Source organism: Neofelis nebulosa, chromosome 3 (genome assembly GCF_028018385.1).
Source record: "Neofelis nebulosa isolate mNeoNeb1 chromosome 3, mNeoNeb1.pri, whole genome shotgun sequence".
In the NCBI taxonomy this organism is placed as follows: Eukaryota; Metazoa; Chordata; class Mammalia; order Carnivora; family Felidae; genus Neofelis; species Neofelis nebulosa.
The window spans coordinates 28,199,918-28,215,513 of NC_080784.1; positions in this window are offsets into that span (position 1 = coordinate 28,199,918).

Here is a 15,596-nt window from a genome sequence, read left to right on the forward strand (position 1 = left end):
AGTCAAACCTACCACTGCAGTTAACATTTATTTAGCCTTTGCTGTGTGCCAGACATTGTGCTAAATGCTCTGCAACCCTTATTTCACTTAATTCTTGAGACCCATCAAGTGGTTATCTTGGCAAAGAGGCAGCCAAGGAATCTTGTCTCTTAGATATTTTCCAACTTCTTAGCCCAAATGGCAGAGTTTTAAGTCATGTGGTAGAGTGAGGTGAATAAGTGAGCCTGCTCCTCACTCTTTTCTCAAAGGAAGAAATCATTTGATTCTCTGGAAAGGGCATTGAAATCCGTTTGGCTTGGGTATACAAAAACAGTGCATTCTGGGCTTCCCGCTCTGGAAAAGGACAAATGGGCATTCAAGGACTGGCCATGTGCTCAGTCATTTCCTGAACACTATTTATTAGGTGTCCATGGTGCCAGGCATGACGTTGGATACTGATCCATTGTTGTCCATACACCTAGTTTAGAGATGCTCTTGGATGTGGAGCACGAATTGAGTTCTAAGACCTTTATCTAGGGCCATGGAAAACAATAAATGCTTGATAGGGTTTCATGAAAAAGGCTAAAGAATATGGAAAAGGATAAATCAAATGGGCTCAGAGGCCCCTGCCACCCTCAAGAATCTGTTGCTGGAGATCCACTCCTTTCACCCACAAAGTGTGATGTTCTTAGGTAATGTCTCTTAGCACAGCACAGATCTATGTAGAAGGCAAAGCTGTCCTGACAGGAGGGACCATTAGGACAAAACAGTGTTGGAAGTTACAGAGACATAAGTTCAGTCACATCAGCTGCAACCCACCTGATTGATATCCCTTAACGCATTCACCGCATCTCTGTAGTTTCTCTTTCTCGCTCTGGGTTTCCATTTTCCTTTCCTTTCTTTCCCAGATAAAGCCTCTTCTTCCTTTTCCCTGGCCAATAAAGAAGTAAGATCCATTCTGGCTGTGTGCTTGGGCCTCACCTTTGAGGTCAGATTACAGCCTAAGTACCTGAGTCTTAATAGTTTCTTGTTTTCCCCTGAGGCATTTTCCGGGATTAGTCTTTGCTTTGCTCACTGCCTCTGCTCTTTCTCTCCTGGTTGTTACTTTTTTTTTTTTTTAATACCTGACATTTTAGGTCTTTATTTTATAATGAATATATCTTATGACTGTAAAAATGCCATCACATCATACTTTGGTCTTCTGTAGTTTTCTGAAAAGTTCCTTTCATGCCTATTTTTAAAAAAATTGTATAACCATTTGAACTTATTTAGGAGGTATGGCACGGTGACCTAGTTTTTGCTGTTGTTTAGGGACAGAGTTGAATTGTCAAAGATAATACCTTATCGTCTGGTTTTTTTGTTTGTTTGTTCTTGTTTTGTTTTGTTTAGCCAGTTTCCTAAAAAAAAAAAAAAAAAAAGAGAGCCTAATGCACAGCTACAGTGCTAATACTTTATTAAGAGGTGCAAATCCAGGGTAACCAGAATTGGGGAAAAGAGAAGTGAGGTAGAGAAGCTGCTCATAAGGGATACAGCTAGCTGCTCAGCCACATGGGATGAATCAAGGCAGGTGACGCAGAAATACCGTGTTCGGAATAGTCCCCTGGAGGAGGAAGGAAGAAGAAGTTTATTTGTTGTCTCCCTTCTATCTTTTGTCTCTCGTAGATCAAGGTTTTTCTCGTGGGAAGTTAAGCCCTGCATTTGCAGGTTGCACAGCCCAGCTCCAGGGGAATCCAAAGCTGCTGCCCTGGGTTTGAACTTCAGGCAAATGCAGGCATGGTGGGAGCAGTTCTGGAAGACTCCAGGGCTAGCCTCAGATGGAGCAAGTAGTGGGGGTGCCCTAGAGAGAGGAGGCTGATTAAAGGGGGTCTCCTAATTCCATGGTGGGTCCAGCCCAATCAGGAGGTGGGAGATGGCCCGGGTGGGGAGGGAAAAACACTGGCTACCGTGCTGCTTAAAAAATGTTAGGGGTCAGAATTGGCTCTGTCTTCAGGACCTTCAGGACAGCAAGAGTCAGTGAACTTTTTCTTAAAAGGTCAAATGGTAAATATTTTAGGCTGCAGGGATTATGTGTCAACAGATAAAATGAAGCTATGATGCAGGTACTTATGTAACTATTTAAAATGCCATCATTTAAGAGTGTAAAAATCATCGGTGGCTGGCAGACCTTAAAAAGTAGGCCCAGTTTGGCCGAAGGGCTATGATGTGCTGATCCCTGTTTTAGAGAACAGATGTCTAAAGGTTCCACTCAACCTCCCTAGAAGGTCTCGGATCTTCCCAGGCACCAAACAGAATTATGTTTTTCTAGGACTTTTGTGAGACCCAGGTCTTGGAGAGGAGAAGTCACCTGGGGTTGGCCTGATGGGCCAGTGTGGTTTGGACTCTTGCCTGAAGGCTTCACTGATTGGTTTCAGTTTTGCTGGCGTGTCTGCAACGCTGGGCTGCCATCGGCTCACGCTGGCTTGCCGAAGCTGAATCTGCACATACTTCCCAAGTCCACATCCGGAGGTGGCACCTCAGTATCCTGACCTGGGCCACAGCACGAAGAGCTATACCACGGAACTCACCGAATGGTCCCGGTCAGGGCTTCCTTGGGAGCGGGAAGAAGAAGCACTTATAAATATTTACCAGTCCACCACTGGCCATTTGCTTTTCATTCATTTCTCCTGGAGCGTTTTTCAGCGATGGTTAGCCTGTCACTCGGGGGGAAACATGGAGAGCTGACAGGAGGGCTGAACGAACAGGGCTGCTGGTTTAACCTTGTGGGGAGAAGCCAGATGACCTGAAGGAGCTCAGGGCCTGTTAGTCATTTGCCTACTTGACACGGTCCCTTGCGTGTGCCACAGTGCCTCAAAGTCAACCAGTCCAAAAGGGTCTCAGAGCTTCCTCACCCTCAATAAATGGCACCGCAGCTACCTGGATCCTCTCTCTCCCTCTCCATGTCTTTCTAACTCCTGCCCGCCAGTCAAATGAACCCTCACGTCCTGCCGACAACGCTTCTTCTGCATGGTACCCTCATTCCCGCCCTGCCTGACCTGTTAGCTGGTCTCCTCTCACGGGTTATACCCCCTGCTGGCCCATTCTCCTGCCCAGAATAATTCTACAATGTCAGTGTGCCCTTTCTGGCTTTAAACCTTTCAATTATGCTGCTTGTAGAATCAAGTCGAAACTCCTGATCATGCTTTACAAGTCCATTTGAGTCAGCGAGGCTGCTGACCCAGCCCCGTCTCTAACTCCTGGGGTTCTCACTGTCTTTCTCTGTTTTGGTCCCGCTGAACTTCTGTCATTGGAATGGACCACATTCCTGCTCACACGCTGTTCTCTGCCCACGCCAGTTTATCAGGTGAATTCTTTTTTTTTTTTTTTTTTTTTTTAATTTTTTTTTTAATGTTTTTATTTTTGAGACAGAGTCAGACAGATCGCAAGCGGGGGAGGAGCAGAGAGAGAGGGAGACACAGAATCCAAAGCAGGCTCCAGGCTCTGAGCTGTCAGCACAGAGCCCAACGCGGGGCTCGAACTCACACACTGTGAGATCATGACCTGAGCCGAAGTCGGACGCTCAACCGACTGAGCCACCCAGGTGCCCCTATCAGGTGAATTCTTTACACCCTTCCCATCTTAGCTCACTGAGTCTGACTTTCTTTGAGAAGTGTCCTTCACCCTTCTGCTCAGGTGGCAGGGCCGGCTGCTTTGTCTCCAGCGGGCAGCAGGTGTCCGGGGCCTGCTACATAGCTGCCCCCGGAGCCTGTGCCCCCTGAGCTTCCAGCCTAGTCGTGCTCACTGCACGGTTTATTTGCTTGCTCTCTGTGAACCCGAGAGGGAGACCCCAAACTCTTAAAGCTGCACCACCATAAGACATCAAAACACCTTTAGAACTAACCGAGTGGCTCCCGGAGCCCAGCGCTTTGTAGCAGGTGGATGTGGCTCTAGTTTTGGGGGATCCCTGGCATTACGACACGGTCCTCAGGCTAAGCAAAGGCAGCCGGAATGGTGTACCGTGCTGTCCGACGGTTTCTAGCCCATGGGAGCTGCTTCCATCCTTCTCCCAGCGGTCTGTGCACTTGGGTTTAACACTCATGACTTTTGTGGTGATTGGGGAGGATCAAGATAACAAGGAGCCTCCGTACATGGGACACACGCATAATACATTTGGGGTGTTGCTGTTGCAACTGTAGTTCTAAAAACGGTAGCACTTGAGACCCTTTCAGAGGATCAAGTTTGAATGAAAATGAAAACAGTTCGGGGGCGGGCAGTAGTCTCAAGGGCACAATCCTGCATGTCCCACGACGGTGACCGGGATTAAGGTAGTGTTTGCTAGTCCAGGCTGCCTTCCTCCTCGGTGCCGCTCGCCATCTGTCAGCTCACAGCACTCTCTAGTATTTAAACAATTTCCAATTGCAATCTCTTAAAATAAAGCTTAATATATTCACATCTGGTGGTTTCCTGCTCCAGTTATGCTTAGTTTTGGCCTTCATTTTTAAAAAAACTATTCTGTGATTGCTTTGTGTTGCTTTGGGAGGGTTTCTGGATTAAGGATTTGTGACTCTCTTTGATTGCATTGTGATTGCATTTGCAAGTGACAGAACAGAGAGGAAATCTGAAGGCTGTTTTTACCATGCGTCTGTGGGTACCAGCCCTGGCTGCAGATCAAAACCATTAGAGTGATTTTTTTTTTTAAAGTATAGATTGCTGAGCCCTGCCCCATACATCCCGAACAGAATCCCCAGGCACGGAGCAGGACATTTAGTTTATAAAGCTCCCCAGGTGAGTCCGATGTGCAGCCAGGAACGCTAACCGTAAATACTAGTGATTTTCAAGTCTTATCAGAAATTGTCAGTTTCACAGCTCTCTCTTGAAGAATCCTTTCTTCTGTGTTGACAGTTGACATTTTCATTCTGAGTATTAACAATGTGGAAATATCTGAATTCACTGTCTAAACATCAGGAAAAATGGCTCAATAATATGAGTCTTCAAGGGGACTATGGAGCAAAGCATTTGAATTGGGACTGCCATTCACATTAATTCCTAAAGGTAGGAACAAGTGGGCTTCCTATGGGAACACTGGTAAGTGACAGTGTACCGAAGGGTAGACACTCTCCTCCTCCCACCTTCACGGAGCAAAGGAACACCAGTTGTGGAATCAGATTGAGTTGAGTCTTGGCTATACCAACTTGTCAGTAAAATAGTAGTCTACACAACTGTAAAATGGGTCTAAAAATATTTTTTTTGAAGGATTACAGTAATTTCTAGAGATATGAAACACACCTGGCATTATACTAGTTGCTAAATAAATAATAGTCATTCTCCCCTTGGGTGTAATGAAAATCCCAGAGTTTATGGGTAGCTGTGAACACTTAAGTCCACCCATTCTTTCCTGGGGGGGCTGGTGGCTGAAGTGCTGAATAAGGGTCTTGCCTCTACTGCATTCTGTTTCAACTTTTTTCAGGTCCAGTGTTCCCATTTGGTATTTTCCCCAAGCATTTAAAGATGGAAAGAAACTAGTGTTGTACTTCTGGACAGTAACCTTTTCTGGTGTTCTCTCAAATTTAAAGCTAACAGCCGGCCAATGGGGTGGAACATCTCAGTTTAAAGCAAGCTTTGGCATAAGAGACTCTTAAAAACTGAGAACAAACGGAGGGTTGGGTTGATGGGGGGTGGGAGGGAGTGGAGGGAGGGTTGATGGGGGTGGGAGGGAGGGGGGGTGGGTGATGGGCATTGAGGAGGGCACCTGTTGGGATGAGCACTGGGTGTTGTATGGAAACCAATTTGACAATAAATTTCATATTAAAAAAATAGAAAATAAAATAAATAAAAATAAAGCAAGCTTTGGGGCAAGGCTGTCTGTGTTGCTGTCCCTCCCCTCGATACAGAAAGACAATTTCTGTATCTGGGATTTCTCCGCTAGCCAAGGACTCTCTCCCATCTCTGATCTTCAAAGGCTTTCCTCCCTCACCTGTCTGCCTCACCAGGGAAAATGATCCTCCTCTTGCCTTGCTTAAGCTCCACGGCTTCTTTTAATTGCTCTTCTGAAACTTGGAGCTTTTTTTCTATCACAGAAGCCTTTTGAACAAAGCAAAAGTTCTTTCTGCAAAAACTCACCGGAGAGGTGTTACAAACCTCAGCAGTTGAGTGAATGGAGCAGATTGCATATCTTGATAAGACCTGTTCTCTTTCCTTTGACAGGGTAAAGCCCCTTCTGAGGAGGAAGGGAAGAACACACTCCCATTCTTGCATGAATTTACATTCATGAATTATAATGTCAGACTGTTTCTCTGGATCTTATTTTTAAAAGCTGCTACCTGCTGTTATTCACATACTCCACCACCCTAGAGGAAAGGGTGTATTTGTTAAAGCAGAGCAGTGGTGACAATGTTGCAGGGCAGATGGAAATTTTGCAAGATTTTACCAGATGGGGAAGGGGAGGAGGGGAGTGGGTGGGTCTGGGGTAAAAAATCTCCCATGAGAACACTTTGGATAGGACCTTACAAGTGTGGCTGAAATGAACAGATGAAGAAGGAGGAAAAGGCAGAGCTCAGCAGGGCAGCAGCAAAGGGGGTAGGGGGCTGGAATTCATGGGTAGCCCAGCAGTGGTTTGGGCTGAGACTAAGAAAAGAGCTCTAACTCATCTAGGAAAGGCAAGTGCATTAGACCTAAGACAGTCTGGCTGGAGAGAGGTAGAGCAAAACGAATGGAAATGACTTAAGTTGAGGAAGTACCCAGAAATCTACGATGGAAGACAACTTGCTTCTTGCTGACTACAAGATACAGACGTGACCCTGGACGTGACACACTGGGGTGAATTTCCAAAGGACAGGAAGGGAGTCAGAGAGAGACCGAGAGAGACAGAAACAGATAAAGACAGAGAAAGAGAGGGTTTTTAAAATTTTTTTCTAAATGTTTATTTATTTTGAGAGAGAGAGAGTTAGCACGAGTAGGGGAGAGGCAGAGAGAGGGAGAGAGAGAATCCCAGAGAGGGAGAGAGAGAATCCCAAGCAGGCTCCGCAGTGTCCACAAAGAGCTTGACTCTGGGCTCAGTCTCACGAACTGCGAGATTGTGACCTGAGCCGAAATAAAGACTTGGACACTTAACTGGGCCACCCAGGCATCCTGACAGTTTTGTAGATGCAGTATTTCATACAAAAACAAGAAATAATGAGATTCAGTATTTGGAAAAACTTAGAGGAGAGAAAGAAAGAGGTATTTACTGACACTAACTTGCGTATCTGGGTAACATATACACACTGTTTATATATACAACAGCCAGGAAATTCACCTGCTGTGCAATGTCACAGGAAGAGCAGGGCCATCAGGGATGATTAGATGAGTGGCCGTCAATACAGTAGAACAATGTTGACTCAGGGCTAGAAAGGTCCAAACTCCAGCTCAGCTCTCCTGGAACTTCAATCTCCCTTGTCTGCCAAATGGGGACAGCAGTTCCCCCCTATCTCAATAAGTTCTGAGAGATAGAGTGAGAGGTTGGTCCTTGGGTCTCAATCAGTGAAAGATGCACTGGTTGTCCAACAGGGCACCGGATATTTGTCAGATTTCCAACAACCAGTTCAACACACAGGGTCATGGGGATTCAATTTGCTACGTGCAAGCTCTTGCCAAAAAAAAAAAAAAAAAAAAAAAAAAAAAAAAATGTTTTTACAGGGACGTGTAAGAACTTTGCCTCCTGAGCTGTAAACAGTTCTTTTCAACAGTGACTCAGAGTTGGAGAGGGTGGGGGTGGGAATCAGACAAATAATATGAAAGCTAGAGATGCTTTCCAAGGTAAGGTTGCAATGTTGCAATGATTGACAGCTTGCTTCGTGCTGGTTTCCATCTTTGAGTATCGTTGACTGCTGCATCAAAACATTTGACTGTGAAAACGTTTGACTCTGACCTACCGTCTGAGCACTAAGTAATGGTAGCCATATGGCTTCATAAGGTTCCCCCCAGGTCTCATAGATCATCTTGGGGTGTTTCATTCCGCTCTGATTTAATTAATGACCTCTTTTGATACAACGTGAATTGATGTTCTACTTTCTTTCTTTACTTTTGACCTTTGACTTCACGTTTATTTCCTGGCGTTTTCAAGATATTTTCGTGTGTGTTAATCTAGAAGGTATGTTCTGCCCATTGTATATCCTTTTTATTTTGGTTTGCTTGTGGGACAGGTGGAATAATGGCCCCCCAAAAGAGGTCCATATCCTAACATCTGTGACTCTTATGATACATGGCAAAAGAGAATTAAAATTGCAGATGGAATTAAGGCTGTTCATCAGTTGACCCTAAAACAGATTATTCTGAATTATCTGGGTGGAACCCATGTCAACACAAGGTTCCTACAAGTGGAAGAGAAAAGCAGAAGTGACTCCATTCGAGAAGAACTCTGTCTGTCTGATGGCTTGGAAGATAGAGAAGGGGCCATGAGCCTAGGAGTGTAGGTGGCTTCTAGAAACTGGAAAAGGTAAGGAACGGATTCTGCCGTAGAGCCTCCAGAAGGAACACAGACTGGCTGACACCTTGGTTTGGGCCCCTGGTAAAAGCTGTGCCCGACCTCTGACTTCTAGAACTGTAAGATCATAAATTGTATTGTTCAAGCCACTAAGTTTGTGGTAATTTGTCACAGCAGCCTTAGGAATCTAGTACCATTTGCGTCTCCCAGAATGTTAGCTTGGTCAATGCTGCAGCATCGGAGAAAGGGCAGGAGTCTAAAAATGAGCTCCTGTGGTTACAGGAGTACGAGGAGCGGCTTTATCCAGGACTCTCATAGCTGAGGAGCTGAGGGGGAGAAGACCCTGTTGTGGAGAAGCTGTGGCTGGAAGAGCATGAGCCGTACCCCTAAGGAACCTTCCTCATCTTTCCACACCATTCACACCCTCTGCTTGATTGTCATGGGCTCACTTCCTGTTTCGGTCCTTTATTTACCAGAAGTGGCTCTCCTTTTCTGAGAATAAGTCCACTTGACCATGTAGAGAGAAGCTGTTCAGGAAACACGTACTGAAGTTTCATTTTGAAAATCTTAATGTGAGAGCTGACGTTAGAAACCTCAAAGACCCCCAAGTTTAGTAATGGTTTAGAGAACTGGTAAGTGTGAAATGACCCAAAGGTAGGTACACTTGACTTTTCAGAAACTAGTGATTAAAATGGCTATTCTAGCCTTCACTCTAAACGATGGAAGAGTAAATCATTTTGAATAATTTTAGCCTTTCGGCCTGAGGCCAGCCACATTTTTCAGACCTGTTTTTCCTCCTGGGACTTACTTTTACAGAACTGCCCCTCATCAGTGCCTTGTATCTGGAGCTCCCCTGAGGTTTGTTGGAAATGCTGGATCTCTGCCTTAGGGTTCCTGAAGTGTCATGAAGTGGATACTTGAGTCATTTGCTGTAAGTTAGGAATTCCATCAGCCAGAGCGATCTGTGGCTCGTGGCCTCCTATGGGCCACATAAAAGTGTGAAGGGAGAGATCTCGGCTTCTCCAACAGAAATGGCACCACCCAGTCACACAATGTCAGCCAGGGCCCAGTTGTCCGTGGATGGTCCACGGAGAAGTCTCAGAGATACTCTTCCAGAAGGATTAGTCCTGTGAGTCACTTTGGGATGTTATGGCTTTCAGTGACCCATTGATACAGGTTAGAATTCAGTGAAAATCGAAATAAAAATAGAAATTAGAAAAGAACACAAATAAACTAAAAAATAATATGAAATAAAAGCCTACAAGGTAGATCCTGGACTGTCTATAAAGGGGAGAGAGTATTACACAAGCCATTATATTACAGTATGATAAATGCCATGATATGAGAAACACAGGTCGCCTCCCTTCCCTCTCTCTCTCTTCCAATTTCCTTTCCTGCTCTTCTTTCTTTCTCTTCTCCCCAGTTTTTCTCTTTTCTCTTCTTTGCAGAGACCCAGAGCTACTTGAGGACAGATGATATTTTAAGGCCTTGCTTTGTAAGTGCTCAGAGTATCATTTGTCTTTCCCTCCATAGTCTGTCTTTTTAGAAAGTGTTTTATGTTTTCTACTTTAGATGAGGGTGGGTGACTACCTATTCCATTTCATTCTATTCTATTCTGTTCTATTCTTTCCAGCTTTATTGAGGTCTGACAAATAAAATTGTATACATTTAAAGTATACAACATGATGATTTAATATAGGTACACATTGTGAAATATCTAACACAATCAAGTTAAATAACACATCAATCATTCCGCATAATCTCCTTTTGACTACTTGGCATTTTAGAGGGACTCCCAAAAACACTGAAGTAAGTCTTTCACTGAGAAATGACACATACTTTCACAGGTAGGGGAAGATTTAAGGGCCAGTGTTTTAGGATCTCCTCCGATTATGACCCTAAGCCTATTTATCAATCCAGTGGGAGTATTTCTCCAGGCCAGGGTTAAAAAGAAACTCCTTTTCTGCTGTGTATTATATGTCACCGAAAATAAAGGACCCAAGTCTGTTTTTTCTTTGGTTGTTGCTATTTGTATTTGTTGTTTAGATTTCACATATAAGTGACATTGTACTGTATTTATTTGTCTTTCTCTGTCTGACTTATTTCACTTAACAGAATACCCTCTGGGACCATCCATGTTGTCTCAGACAACACAATTTCACTCTTTTTTATGGCTGAGGAAGGTTCCATTACATACATACATCGCATTTTCTTTATCAAGAAAGAAAGAGAGAAAGAGAGAAAGAAAGAAAGAAAGAAAGAAAGAAAGAAAGAAAGAAAAAGAAACAGACCCATAAATAAATACAGAGAACACTGGTTGCCAGAAGGGAGATGGGTGAGGGGATGGGGAGATGGTGAAGGAGATTAAGGGATGCAAACTTCCAGTTATAAACTAAGTAAGTCACAGAGATACAAAGTACGGCATAGGGAACAGAGTCAAAATATTATAATACCTTTGTGTGGTGATAGGTGGTAACTACACTTGTGAGCACAGCATAATGTATGTAGTGGTCAAACGATACGCTGAAGCTAATATAACATTATATGTCAGCTATATTTCAATAAGAGCTTTAAAAATAAAATAAAATTTTTAAAGTCCCCAATGAAAAAGGAAAGCTCAGAACTTAAGACGCGTTCCGTTCCCCAGGGGAGGGTAAGTTCTTTTTTTCCTGCGTCGAGCAGTAGCAGGCATCAGCAGGCCGGCAGCAAACATCCGGGAGCTTTGGGATTAGGCAGGATGTCCGTCTGCCAGCTTCATGGAGGAAAGGAACAATGGCTGTTTAATTTGCTTTTTATAGCAAAGCCCATTTGGGAAGAACGAAGACAGGAGGATCTCAGAAGAGCTTCCTTTCCCTTAGGGTTGGCCCATCTGCCTGAGCGTGCTGAGTGCCCCGAGCATCGCCTCTGCCAGGATGCTGGCCCACGCGGCCACTGAACAAATGACGTGCCCTGGGTGCAGGGAGGGCTGTCAGGGGCTCCTGCCTGGGGCTGAGTCAACTGACTTTTGCCCCTCGGGCATTACAGGGACATATGTTCTATGAATATCATTAGTACTTTTCCTCCTAGAAAGCCTCCTTTGTCGGGTACTGTTGGGGGAATGAACCAGAACTGAAGCTCACCCCTTGCAAAAGATAAAACATTTAAGGAAAATGAACCAAAATAATTTTAAATATCACATATCTTTGAGCCTTTGAAAGCAGAAAACGGAACAAATTATAAACATCCATGAATGCCCTTTGAGGCATTAATATGAATAATAATTTTTAAACGCATTGAATTGGATTATCACAGTTCTTTTATTTTGGTGTGATGAATACCACATTGAGACTCACAGAGGTATGCCAACTAGCTATAAGCTGCTGGGCTTTTGGGTTTGCAAATATTTTTCATCATCTTCCCCTTCCTCGAGTTTTGACATCTTTTCAGAGTCTGTTTGGAAGTACTTCCTTGTTTTGTTTTCTTCTTTGCCCTCATTTCTAGCAAAGCTATTAAATTGCTTTGTTGTAGTCATATGTCAAGTCCGAATAAATAAGCTCTGGAAAGAACCTAGTGAGTTTCCGATGAACTAACAGCCCTTCAAGCTGTTGACAGACCCGTTTATTTTATTCTTGTATCAAGGTTCCTGCCTGTCTCGCAGTGACCCCAAGATAAGGAAGGTATTTCAGACTCTGTGGGTGGGTGAGTCAGGGGTCTTTCCTGAATGGCTCTGACGGGGTTGAGGGTTTAAGGGCACAGGCAAGATCAGAGAAGGACCTCTCTGGTGAGAGGGTGATCCCCACACAGCGAAGTCTGCCCCACTGGATGCTGGTTGTCTTTGTGCGGCCTTCCCCTCCTCAAGGCGGAGACAAAGTCACTTGAGGTGACCTATCATTGCCTCGTGTTTTTACTTGGATGCAACGCATACCTGAGTGAGTCCCGACGCAAGATAATGATCCCTTCAGTACCTCAGGTGACATCATTTGGGGATTTGTTGAGTGACCTCAACTGTGGTTGGCAAAAAAGAGATAACAGAATGAAAATATTTGTCATGTGAATCTTTCACTATCTTTCTGAGTCAGACATGTTCTGATGTGGTAGTGGGAGTACAGAACACTCTTATGACTGCTCTAGACATCAGGGATGGAAAAGTCTTAGGTCATTTAGTTTACCCTTTAAGACTCGTAGAGGATTATGGGTTTCTGTTCATCCTCTGGGCTGACTTAATCTCCACATGCTTTCTTCTCAGGAGAAACCAAGTGGTGGATGAAGATTTTGGTGTTGGGGAGATATTTTCAAAGAGCCATGCCAAATGGTGCCATTCCTACGTCATATGATTATATGCATCTACTGGTAGAGCTCTGCCCGGGCTGTCCGACTCTCCATGGAACTTAGAGCAAGCCACTTCAAAATATTCTGGTCCCTCAATTTCTCTTCTTTGCCAGCACTGTCTGATAGAAATAGAGTGTGAGTTGCATATGTAATTTAAAATGTTCTGGAGTTAACATTTAAAGAGTAAAAAGAAATGGGGCGCCTGGGTGGCTCAATCATCTCAGGTCGTGATCTCACGGTCATGAGACTCAGCCTCATGTCGGGCTCCGTGCTGAGCGTGGAGCCTGCTTGGGATTCTCTCTCTCCCCCCCTCTCTCTGCTCTTCCCCCACTTGTGTGCTCTCTCTCTCTTAAAGTAAGTAAATTTAAAAAAAGTAAAAAGAAATGAGTGACATTAATTAAATTTTATTTAGCCCAATACCTCTATAATATTATAATTCCAGGGTATAATTAATATAAAAATTAATGAAACACCTTACATTCTCATTATTTATACTAAGTCTTTGAAATCTGTTGTGTTTGAGTATTCCACAGCCACCTGTGGCTGGTGGACAGAACAGTTCTATATAAGGGAACTGTTCAAAATAACACAAAACGACATCATACTATAGTAATCTCCAGTCATGGGGGTTACTCTCCAATAAATGATTGGGAACCATTCCCAGAAAAAAAAGAAGTTAATGTCTACTGCTTTTTGAAGAGTATTACATAGATTTTGGAACTGAATGAATATCTGCTTTATGACAGATGCAGGTAAGGATATCCAGTGACGCCAAGATAAAATATCGTCTTTTTTCCCTTCATGGGCTGGAAGTTCAGATAAACTTCAAAGGATCAGGAGGGGAGCTTGTTGAATCACAAGAGACCATTGAGGCATGGCCAAGAATAGGTCAGGGCAGTCAGACGTGGAAAGATAGATGCCCTAGAATTAGCAAAACCAGCATATTAGGGCTGTGAAAAACTATGAATATGTGCCAGGAGTAATCCATTCTACTTTGAGCCGTAGTTTACCAATGAGTCCAATAGCCCCCTAGATGGCATTAACTCATCTCAAAAGATGCCACGAAGATTGAGCTCGTATTTAGAGATGGAGGCCTGTTCAGAAAGACGTTGAGATGAAGAAAGGGGTTGCTGTCATAACAAGTGCAAACAGGAAGGTGGTGGCTTGAACAAGAATTGACAAATCCTTCGTTATCTTTCCAGTCTTGTCCAAGGCGGAGGGTGTTCTGGCCACGCCGTGCACACATTCCAGGCCACCTGGCAGGCACACTATGCCAGCAGAGAAGGCTGGCTCAAAGGGCAGCCTCCAAACACAAAACAATCCCACGTCCTTGGTTCTGACTGTGGAAGCACAACAGCTAACTCTTTTCAAATACCTACTACGTACCAGGCTTTTCAAGGATTCTTCTGGAAAACAGACTGTATTGGTTTGCTAGGCCTTCCATAACAAGATACCACAGACTGGGTGACTTCAACAAGAGAACTTTATTTTCTCATGGTTCTGGAGGCTGGAAGTCCAAGATCAAGGTGCCAACAGGGTTGTTTTCCTCTGAGGCCTGTCTCTTCAGTTAGCAGAAGGCTCTCTCCTGTGTACATGTGCCCCTGGTGTCTCTTTTCCTCTTTGTTTTTTTAATGTTTACTTATTTTTGAGCGGGAGGGAGGGGCAGAGAGAAGGAGATACAGAATCCGAAGCAGGCTCCAGGCTCTGAGCTGTCAGCACAGAGCCAGACACGGGGCACAAATTCATAAACCGCGAGATCATGACCTGAGCCGAAGTCATATGCTCAACTGACTGAGCCACTTAGGCGCCCCTCTTTTTCCTCTAATAAGACATCAGTCATACTGGATGAGGGTAAAGCCTTCATTTTTACCCAGTCACTTCTTTAAAGACCTTATCTTCAAATTCACTTCTATTCTGAAGTACTGGGGGTCAGACCTTCAACGTATGAATCGGAGGGGAACACAGTTCAGCTCACAACACAAGTATTTCCCATCCTACAGATGAAGAAACTGAGGCCCAGTGAGGATAAGGGACTTGCTTGCGGTCAATAAGCCAGCTGAGACTATAGTCTGAATCTCAATTTCGTGTTCTTTACACAGTGACCACTTTGTTTCTTGAGGCAAAATGATGTATCCAGCTAGACGTTCGGAAAACTTGGGTTTTCTCGTTGCCAGCATGATGTCCTGGGTGTTCACAGGGAGTGGTGGGAGCTGGGGGGGGAGGGGAGGGGAGGGGGGGTGGATAGTAGGAGGATGCAGCGGAAGCAACCTGGGGACTGGAATCCGGAATCCGGTGTGAGTCTTGGCTATGTCATGTTCTCAGTGTATTGCCAAAGCCTGGCCCCTCTAAGCTTATATTAACTTAATATTTATTAAGCACAACCGCCTGGCACTGAGCATATATTCTCTTACCCCATGTTCACAACAGCCTGGGAAGTAGCTGCTGTTACCATACGTACATTCCAGTTGAGGGAGGAGGCTCAGAGGGGTAAAGTGACTTATCCAAGGTTGCACAGCCAATAAGACCTAGAGCCAAGACTCAAATCCAGGTCTGTGGATTCCATAACCAGTACAGTTAACCATTACCAGAACCAGGAATGAGGCCCAGGGTTACAAAATCGCTCGCTTTTCAAGACAGGGAAAATCTGGGTTTTAATGTAAAATCTCCAGAGTTTTAAATGCTGATGAATTCGAGTTTCTTTAAAGACACTAAGCGGGCCAACAAACAAATGGGGGAACTTCATGTTCACACTGTTTTGCCCCTCACTAGTATATGAGGAGGCTGGACTAGATAAGGCCAGAGTTCTTACCTGTCCTGATAGTTCAGGATTCTCTGACGCCATTTGGAATTTATGAAATAGATTTTGGTGGGT